Here is a 10,569-nt window from a genome sequence, read left to right as displayed (position 1 = left end):
GCCTATATAAGAAAAAGCTCCAAAAATTGGGACTGTCCCTATAAAATTGGGACATCTAGTCACCCTAACTGTGCCATTCAGTATTTCCCTATACTTTTTTTGACTCATTAGTGTCATTATGAGTATTACAAATTCAGTTAAGCTGAACTGATGGGAGAATACTGTGTTGCACTGACCCAATAATACTGGAACGTGACTCATTATTCAGAGAGGAGCTCTGTACTGCAGAGAACTGATAAATGTAAGATCCTCTGTTTCTTTGTTCCTTCATAGTATCAGTGGCAACAGGCTGAGTAGATACTTGCCCTGATAACCCAGTTTTGCAGAAGACTGTCAACAATGGCTCCATCCTGCACACTCCAGCTTCCCTGGCATGGAGCATAAGAACAGCAGCCATACTGAGTCAGACCAAAGGTCCATCTAGCCCCGTATCCTGTCTTCTGACAGTTGCCAATGCCAGGTACTTCAGACAGAACAGGCAATCATTGAGTGATCCATCCCCTGTCACTCATTCCTTCTGCAAACAGAGGCTAGGGACACTCAGAGCATGGGGTTACATCCCTGATCATAGAGTCTGAGGCATCTGTGGCTCCTGGGGCTACTCCTACTGGTGAGTAGGAAGGATGCATACATCTAAAGACAGCTGAATACAGTTTATAGCCACCCAATTCCTCCCTCTTCCCACAAGCACAGCCTGGGACTCTTCCCCAGCTGACCTGGCAGATACAGTGCCTCTCTGATGCTGCAAAGGGGCACTGGCCTCTCCTTAGGGGACCACATCGCCTCACCACATCATCTTGGCAGTAGAGCTGATTGGAAATTTTTCCTCTAAATGTTTTTTTGGATGAAAAATGTCTTTTTGTTTAACTGGACACACTTTGAAAAATGTTGATTTTGATAAAAATTGCCACAGAAACAAATATTTTGAAACAAAAAATGTTTACAAACAATTGAGTGTTTGAGGATGCCGCATTATTTACACTTGTGGATTGTCATCAACTGAAATCCAGGGCAATCCATTTTGACTAACATTATATGAGAAAGAATGCTGGGAAAAGATTGGCCTCCGCAGCAAAGAGGGAAAGGAGACAATAAGGAATGGAGGCCTCAGCAAGACTGCCACATAGAGGCCTCTGAGGGTCTGCAGGGGGTAAAGGAATAACAGGATGACATCACCGTTGGCTCCTTGTGGGCAGTGGAGGACACTTCTCATCAGAATCAGCTGGGGAAATGTAGAGCTCCAGCAGGAGGAAAAAATAGAGAAGCCTGCTTTAGAAATCTTAATCCTGCTATAAATAACTGTTAAACCATAGGAGTTCCTAAAGAAACACAGCTTTTTTAGCCACTGTGTATTTAACCGTTTCCTTCCTGGGTGAAAGGTTTGCTGTCCCTTTCCTTGCTTAAGCCAGGGATGAGTGCATTTTTGGTACAGACGAGTGTTCATCATTGGCAATATAACATAAAAGGTACCAAATGGTTTAAAAAGTAGTTGTTAAACAGGTGTCCTCTAAACCAATCAAGAGCAAATCAGAGAGAGGGAAGAAGTTACAATCATGATTCATAGTTTCGTATGAAGAGAGGAAGGGTTATCCAGTGGTTAGGTTATTAGCCTAGGATTTGGGAGACATGGGTTCAGTTTCCTTCTCTGCCACAGACTTCCTGTGTGACTGTGCGCAAGTCACTTAGCCTTTCTGTGCCTCTGTTCCCCATTGGCAAAATGGGGATTATAGTATTTTCCTACCTCATAGGAGTGTTGTGGGAATAAATACATTCAAGACTGTGAGGTGCTCAGATACTCTGGTGAAGGGGGCCATACAAGTAGCTAGATGTCTGTTTATAGCTAAAAGTTTCCATTGGCTACCCTGGTGCTGTATGACTTGTTCCCTGGGTGCATTACTCAGGACACTCTTCTGGTGCTATTTCCGTCATAATCTGGCCCAATGTGCGTGTGGCTGCCTTTCAAAGCAAAGACTGTACACTTTTGATAAAAGATGCAGATGAAAAGAAAAATAATCGTTAACTTCTCGTATTTACAGAAAACTGCCAGCAGGATCTAACCACATTAAAATAAGTCTGTAATTTCTTGATGCATGTGGCTTAGGGAGTGAAAATTATAACTGGTATTAGAAAATGCTGTGGTCATTTCCAACTGTATCATAGATAAAATATAATGGATTACTTAGTACTGAAATGTAAAATTTTCCATTCCCCTTCGTCTGCTCTCCTCTGAGATCTGCAATCCACTAGTTAAGAAATGAAATGGAGTTATGTTTACTTTGTGCCACACAAGTCAAGGCTAAATTTCATAGAATGATTTAATTTTAGTATTGAGATGAGAGAGGCTGACTCAGATTCTCTGAGGGACAATTTTATCAGTACAGTCAGTCATGCAACTCTTGTTACAGTGACACACAGGAGCAAAAGAAGCCTTATGTGCTAGCTGAGATGAGCATAATACATCCCAGCTGAGTCTGGGATTGCTTGCTGTGTGTGAACTGAACCCCTGGCTTATTGGCTACGTTAACAAGACCCCCATACAGAGTTTGATACTGTGTGCTTCTGATTACCCTCTAGCAGCTGCCACTGAAGTCAGTGGCAGTGTGAGGTGCTCAACGCCTCTCCGGACTGGGCCCATGGGGGAAGGCCTTCACTTTGAATGATTCCACTCTAAATTAAATCAGATTTTGGCCCAGTGATTATTCCTTCTCTTTCTGAAGGGCTTATGTTTCACTGAGAGATAGTAAACACATAGTGGGAGAAACCCTGAGCTTGCGTAACAGGCAGCAAATTTCTATAGATAGCAGATTAGCATCTTGCTGAAACTTGAGGATGTGTTGAAAACTCCATTCCAATGTCCCTAAGTTATTTTCCTGACTATTCCTTTCAGCATTATAATTTCTCACTTTGTATATGCTTATCATATTTAACCATAGTTACGAATATGCAAACTGGTTCAGAGTGCAGAGTGTATGTCAGATCGAGTTAGAACTTGTTGTGAGTCTGTGAGTATTCTCCTCCTCCTTTTGCCTGTGGTGCTGACATGATGAGCCATTAGCCAAATAATAATATAAGCCAGCAGTTACTTAAATTTAAGGGTGCCGGTTGAGTTGTACCAATGCACAGTGTACAGCAGTCTGCCTATGCAGTGTAGTTCTAACTGTTGGTCCTAGGATGTTATAGAGACAAGGTGGGTGAGGTAATATATTTTATTGGAATAACTTCTGTTGGCGAGAGAGACAAGCTTTTGAGCCACATGGAGCTCTTCTTCAGGTCTGGGAAAGGTACTCCCAGAGTCACACCAAAATGCAAGGTGGATCAGATTGTTTAGCATAAGTAGTTAGCACATATTGTAAGGGACCATTCAAGGTAGAGTGGCCCATTAACACCTCTGCAGTCATAGGACAAAAAGAGGAGGTCAGTGGATTACAGATTGCTGTATTAAGTTATAAATACTGTGTCTCATTGTGAATCGCTCTCAATGAAGTCACATGGGATAATGATAAAAAGACCTGTGGGTGAATACTTTTTACAAAGCGAAAAGAACGAGTAGTACTTGTGGCAGCTTAGAGACTAACAAATTTATTTGAGAATAAGCTTTCGTGGGCTAAAACCCACTTCATCGGATGCATGCAGTGAAAAATACAGTAGGAAGATATATATACACAGAGAACATGAAAAAATGGGTGTTTGCCATACCAACTCTAACCAACTAATCTCGTTATAGTTGGTCTGGCAACACCCATTTTTTCATGTTCTCTGTGTATATTGTGACAAACCCAGACCAGTGGGGTACAGGAGTCTGGTAGAGGGCAAATATACTGGTCACTGGATGAGTAGTTTTCTGTTCCCTGAGTGACCAGAGAAGGGGCTGCACTAGAGTAATCAGGAACCTGCTAGAACCAGTTAAGGCAGGCAGGCTAATTAGGACACCTGGAGCCAATTAAGAAGAAACTGCTAGAATCAATTAAGGCAGGCTAATTAGGGCACCTGGGCTTTAAAAAGGAGCTGACTTCAGTTTGTGGTGTGAGTGTGAGGAGCTGGGAGCAAGAGGCGAGAGTGAGAGGGTGTGCTGCTGGAGGACTGAGGAGCACAAGCGTTATCAGACACCAGGAGGAAGGTTCTGTGATGAGACTAAGGGCTTGTCTATACTTACGCGCTGGTTCGGCGGCAGGCAATCAAACTTCTGGGTTCGATTTACCACGTCTTGTCTGGACGCGATAAATCGAACTCAGAAGTGCTCCCCGTCGACTCCGGTAATCCTGCTCGCTGCGAGGAGTACGCGGAGTCGACGGAGGAGCCTGCCTGCCGGGTCTGGACCGCGGTAAGTTCGAACTAAGGTACGTCAACTTCAGCTACGTTATTCACGTAGCTGAAGTTGCGTACCTTAGTTCGATTTGGGGGTTTAGTGTAGACCAAGCCTAAGGAAGGTGTTTGGAGGAGGCCATGGGGAAGTAGCCCAGGGAGTTGTAGCTGTCATGCAGCTGTTACAGGAGGCACTATATACAGCTGCAGTCCACAGGGCCCTGGGCTGGAACCCGGAGTAGAGGGCGGGCCCGGGTTCCCCTCAAACCTCCCAATTGACCTGGACTGTGGGTTCTTCCAGAGGGGAAGGTTTCTGGGCTGTTCCCCAACCCACATGGTGAATCTCTGAGGCAAGAAAATCTGCCAATAAGCGCAGGACCCACCAAGATAGCGGAGGAACATTGTCACAATATATATCTTCCTACTGTATTTTCCACTGCATGCATCCGTTGAAGTGGGTTTTAGCCCACAAAAGCGTATGCCCAAATAAATCTGTTAGTCTCTAAGGTGCCACAAGTACTCCTCATTCTTTTTGCTGATACAGACTAACATGGCTACCACTCTGAAACCTTTCACAAAGCTTTCACTCTATATGTGACCTATCTTTCCTCATCCTCAAAGGAAACCTGCACAACACTTTCAAAAGATGAGCCTGGGAGCAGGGCCATCCTTACACATACTCAAAGTACGCAGCTGCGTAGGGCACCAGGAAATTTGGGGCACCAAATTTCCTGGTGCCCTGCGCAGTTGTGTACTGCTCCAGCTCCTGCCCCGCCTCTTCCCCAGGGCCTCTGCCCCCACTCCACCCCTTCCCCAAAACCCCACTTTCACATATAGGGGAAGCCAGAGAGCTTCCATACCCAGCAAATCTCCTAGTTCTGGAGCTTACACTGACACACAGGGAAGCATAGGAGAGAATATAGCCTTAAGATATTTTAAAAAGTTATGTCAAGATTTGTTAGCCTAAAAATTGACCTATTTTCGTTTGACACTGGTGCCATCTGGAAAGTTTTTAGCCTGAGGTGTCCAAATAATTTTTTCTGGAACATTCTCTACACTGCTGCTCTTAGTAATAATACTAGTTTAAGAATGAAAAAAACAGGGATTTTGGGATTTGCAGCGAGCTTCACATTGAACAGGCTAGTAGTTTTGGGACATGTGAGAGAGGGGATGAATGTATCAGTGTTTTTATTACTAGTCTGACTTCAAGTCTTGAATTTGGTTTTAAAAACAGCTTGACAGAAGCATAGGCAGTTTTTAAAAAAGTGAATGGTTATAGTATATGGGGGCAACTGTCAAGGGAGGTCAGTTTTTCAGCCCATTGCCTTGACAGAGTTTCTTCAAGCAGGGAATTGCACTGAGTTGTTTCCTCATGCAACAGGTTGGAGAGAGACTGAATATTACATCTGCATTTATTACTTTTAGGCCTGCTCTTTGCTGGAGAAATTAAACCAATTAAGTATCAGGGGGTAGCCGTGTTAGTCTGTATCCGCAAAAACAACAAGGAGTCCGGTGGCACCTTAAAGACTAACAGATGTATTTGGGCATAAGCTTTCGTGGGTAAAAAACCCACTTCTTCAGATGCATGGAGTGAAAATTACAGTATAATAATGCCTGCATCTGTAATTTTCACTCCATGCATCTGAAGAAGTGGGTTTTAAGTCTTTAGGGTGCCACCGTACTCCTTGTTGTTTTGTTAAACCAATTAAAGCACGTAGGACATCTGTGAAACATTTTGCAAGCAACACTAAAATTCCCTAAACAGCCTACAAAGGGTCTGATCACTGGTTAGAGCAGACTGCCTTTCATCAGGTTTAGTAACTGGTTAAACCTTAACCATTTCAGACTAAATCAGTTAGTGCCAGTGTAACACAGACACTAAAATGATTCAACTAATCCTCCCACTATTTGCCCACTGTGCACTAGTCCTTGTGGACTCTTGCAGAATGCACGGCTGCTGGGAATTGTGAGACAAGTACCTAGAGGGCATTGTAAATGAAATGGTGTACATGAGTACTAGTGTGGGTGTAGCGTAAAACAAACCAATCAGCATGTATAGATGAATTATGTGTTCATACAAGTTCAGTACAACAGATTCAGTTACAAACAGTTCATGTCTCCAGTATAGGCAAGATTCTAGCGAGTGATCATTTATCTGAAAGCCCTCCCTGTCCTTATGGCTGTGGCTTTGCATCTTCTAATGTCGTTTTGCAGAACCATAAATAAAAACCAGGCAGATATTTCCCACCTCTAGTTGCTAGTAAGTACCTCACAAATAACTCTATGAAGGGGTGCATCATTCTTTATAGAGCTGGATTAATTTTGGGAATTCTCAGTCAGACAATGTTTTGTACTATATTCACAGATGTTAGTGGAGTGGGGATGGGTTAACTGATTTGGATAAAATAGAACTAACCCAAAGTTGAAATTTCCTGAGATTTGTAAAAATTGTTATATTTTTCCATTATTGCATAGCTGCACTACATTTCCTGCTTTCATAGCTAAGATGCTGTGGGAGGGGTTGTTCACAGGGTATTTCTGGTTTGACGGGGACAGCTTGTGCTCATAAAATTTCTAATCTGATTTCCAAGTCAAAGGAGGCTACATGCATTCAGGTAAACACCTTAATGTTTATAAGGCATTTATCGATGCCCCGTTTGTCTACTTACCGCACAGCTTCTCCGAAGCCACCCCCCATGTGGGTTTTTTCTTAAGAGCTGCTGCTAAAACAGTGCTCACAAGAAGTGTGTCAACTAGATAGTTATTTAAAAAAAACAACCAAAATTCCCACCATGTAATATTATTGATGTAACCCCTCTTCATCTTACTCTCACCCCACATCCTTCTGTTTTGTTGGCCTTTCATTGCATTGGCTTGGGAACTAGATTATGAACTCTTCAGAGCAGGGACCATGTGTCAGTGGCATAGCTAGGAGTGGAAATTTGGGTGGGCCCTGACTTTCAAGTGGACAGGCAATGACAGACTGTGCTAGCTCAACTTCTCCCCTGACACCACACCCTCTTCTTAGCCCTGGTGTCCCCAGACACAGGGCTTCACCTGCCGAGCTGGGCACGCACATGGGGCGGCAAGGCAGAGCTGCCGGTGCGTAGCTTTCTGAAGGGCGGACGCATGGTTCCACCCTGGATTTCAGCTGCCCGAGTGATGCTCCGGGCTGCTGTGGCAGCACTACACCCCTGCTCAGATTTGGCTAAACCCCTGCCATGTGTAAGTTCTATGTATTGTTAACAGTAAATAATAATACCTGAACTGACCCTCTAACCATTTTGAAGTTTGCTCATCATCACTAATTTCTAATAGATTTTCAGATGTTTATCTTCTCTGCATGACATGGTCACCTTCTGTATTTACTGAAGCATGACAGGAACTGTGGAGAGACTGGAACTGTTCACTAGCAAATGAGTGTTCCTGCAAGGACCTGCACTGCTTTAGAAGTGCCTTCATTCCTGGCCTTGGAGAGGAAGTGCCTTTTGATGTAGTTTTGAGCACCTTGAGTCATTGTTGGTAATTTATACAGTACAACAGGAAATTAAAGCAATTTCTGGCAAACATTTTGCTTGTTGGCATGATCTAGGTTAGAAGGGATTCTGAAAAGGAATAAGTGCATTTGTTTAGATTTTTAAATGGGCAGAAAGGCTGGACTATGAAGCCATCAATTTAATTTATCTTAAATTCTGGTACTTTTCTGTCTACTCAACAGATTGCATAAAAAAAAGGCAACCAGGAAAGTGACAGGGTTTAAAAGCTCTTGCTATAGTAATACATATACGATAGGACCTGAATCAAGGAGAGGCCTTTTACTCTGGATTTTGACACAAGTCTGTCAAACATAGTGGGGCAAATTCTGCTCTCTCATTTACCTGTGGGTATATGTAGCTGATTAGAACTTGCCCAATAATGGTAACAAAAAACATAAAGACTTTTATCTTTCACCTAAACTAATATATTAATAGTGTTTAAGCTTGAGATAGATTATATAAGTGAATAGTAACGAAATCCTACAATGAAACAAATGGGTCTGGTGGAACTAAAATGAATTTGGCAATGGCCAAAATAGCAGAGAGCAGTCTAGCACACATGCTATTTTAGGGTACATCTACACTGGCAGAGTTACGGCGCTGTCAGTTACAGCACCGCTCAGAGAGCACTGAAGGGAAACCACTGTTGTGTGTTCACACTGTCAGCTGCCTGCACAATAGCGTGTTCACACTTGTGGCACTTGCAGCGGTATTCGGAGCGGTGCACTCTGGGCAGCTATCTCACAGAGCATCTCTTCCTCTTCTGCCGCTAAAAGTTGTAGGAGGCAAACGGGGTTGTGGGGCATCCTGGGTCCTGTGCCAATGCCCCGTTATGCATTGCTTCGCATCCCAGAAATCCCTGTGCTTCCCTCTGCATTTGGCACCATCTTTCAACGGTTTGTGTACTATGCACTCTGCCTCTTCGGTCTGCAGGAATGGATCCCGAACTGTTGACCAGTATGCTGCTCGCTCTGACTAACACCTCACGAGTGGCAGTGGAGTTATTCCTTAAACTACAAAGGGAAGAGGAGTACGACATTGATCTTGCCACACGTACTAGCTACGACATGAGATTGGTTGCGGCATTCACGGAGGTTCTGACCACAGTGGAATGCCACTTTTGAGCAGTGAGTGGTGGGATCACATCGTTATGTATGTCTGGGATGACGAGCAGTGGCTGCAGAACTTTCAGATGAGAAAAGCCACATTCAAGGGACTGTGTGATGAGCTTGCCCCAGCCCTGCAGCACAAGGACACGAGAATGAGAGCTGCCCTGCCATTGGAGAAGCATATGGCGATTGCACTGGGGAAGCTGGCTACTCCAGACTGCAACCGATCAGTCGCTAACCAGTTCGGAGTGGGAAAGTTGACCGTTGGACTCGTGTTGACAGAAGTGTGCAGGGCCATTAATTGCATCCTACTCTGAAAGACTGTGACTCTGGGCAAGGTGCGTGTCATTGTGGATGGCTTTGCACAAATGGGCTTCCTTAACTTCAGAGGGGCGATAGATGGCACGCATATTCCAATTCTGGCACCAGACCATCTAGCTACCGAGTACATTAATCAGAAGGGGTATTTCTCAATGGTTCTCCAGATGCTTGTGGATCACCATGGGCATTTCACGGATATTAACGCAGGCTGGTCCGGAAGGTGCATGACGCATGCATCTTTTGGAACACTGGCCTATTCAGGAAGCTGCAAGCAGGGACTTTCTTCCTGGACCAGAAGATCATGATAGGGGAAGTCGAAATGCCCATTGTGATCTTGGGAGAACCTGCCTACCCCATAATGCCATGGCTTATGAAGCCATACATGGGACAACTTGACTGTAGCAAGGAGAGGTTCAACAATAGGCTGAGCAAGCGCAGAATGACTGTGGAGTGTGCTTTTGGCCATTTAAAGGCCCGCTGGCGCTGCCTATTTGGGAGACTGGACCTAGCCAATGACAATATTCCTATGCTTATAGCTATGTGCTGTACACTCCATAATATTTGTAAAGGGAAGGGTGAAAGCTTCACTCAGGATTAGACCACTGAGGCTCAGTGCCTGGAGGCTGAATTTGAACAGCTAGAGACCAGGGCTATTAGAGGGGTACAGTGTGGGGCCATAAGGATCAGGGATGCCTTGAGGCAGCAATTTGAAGCTGAAAGCCACTAATATTTGTTGCTATGCTCAGGAGTGCAGTGCTTGTAATGTTAGGAGGTGATTGTGATTGGTGCAGACGATCCAATATGAAGGTTTAAGATAATTGTCTGTTGCTTTGCAGGGCTCTGTTTGCTTTCAGTTAATAGAATAAAGTGGCTGCAGGGGAGAGCGGGCGCAGAGCTGCTCAGTTCGCAGTGCTAGTATTGCCTGGAACGTGTCTGCTTGGCGCTTCATAACATTTAAGAGCTGCTTCGTGGCTTCATTCTGGCATGCTGCATTCTCTTTTCGGTCCCTCGCTGTCCTGCCACTCCTTCAATTCTTGTTTTTTGGCCACGGAGTGCATCATGACAGCACGCATAAAGTCCTCCTTAGTTCTTCATGGCTGCTTTCTAATTCTGCGCAGCCGTTCAGCCGGTGATAACAAAGAGGGAGGCTGGGCTCCCAAGGTCATCTCTGTGAAGCCAAAATGCAACATTTTACAGAAGTAGTATTGTTTGCAACACACAGAACACTGTGATTTAAAACACAGCCAGTATTCACATACCTGTCACTAACTGGCTGACCCCAAGCAAGCACACACGAGCCA

The sequence above is a fragment of the Chrysemys picta genome, chromosome 3, assembly GCF_011386835.1.
Source record: "Chrysemys picta bellii isolate R12L10 chromosome 3, ASM1138683v2, whole genome shotgun sequence".
Taxonomy (NCBI): domain Eukaryota; kingdom Metazoa; phylum Chordata; order Testudines; family Emydidae; genus Chrysemys; species Chrysemys picta.
This window is presented reverse-complemented; position numbering follows the sequence as displayed.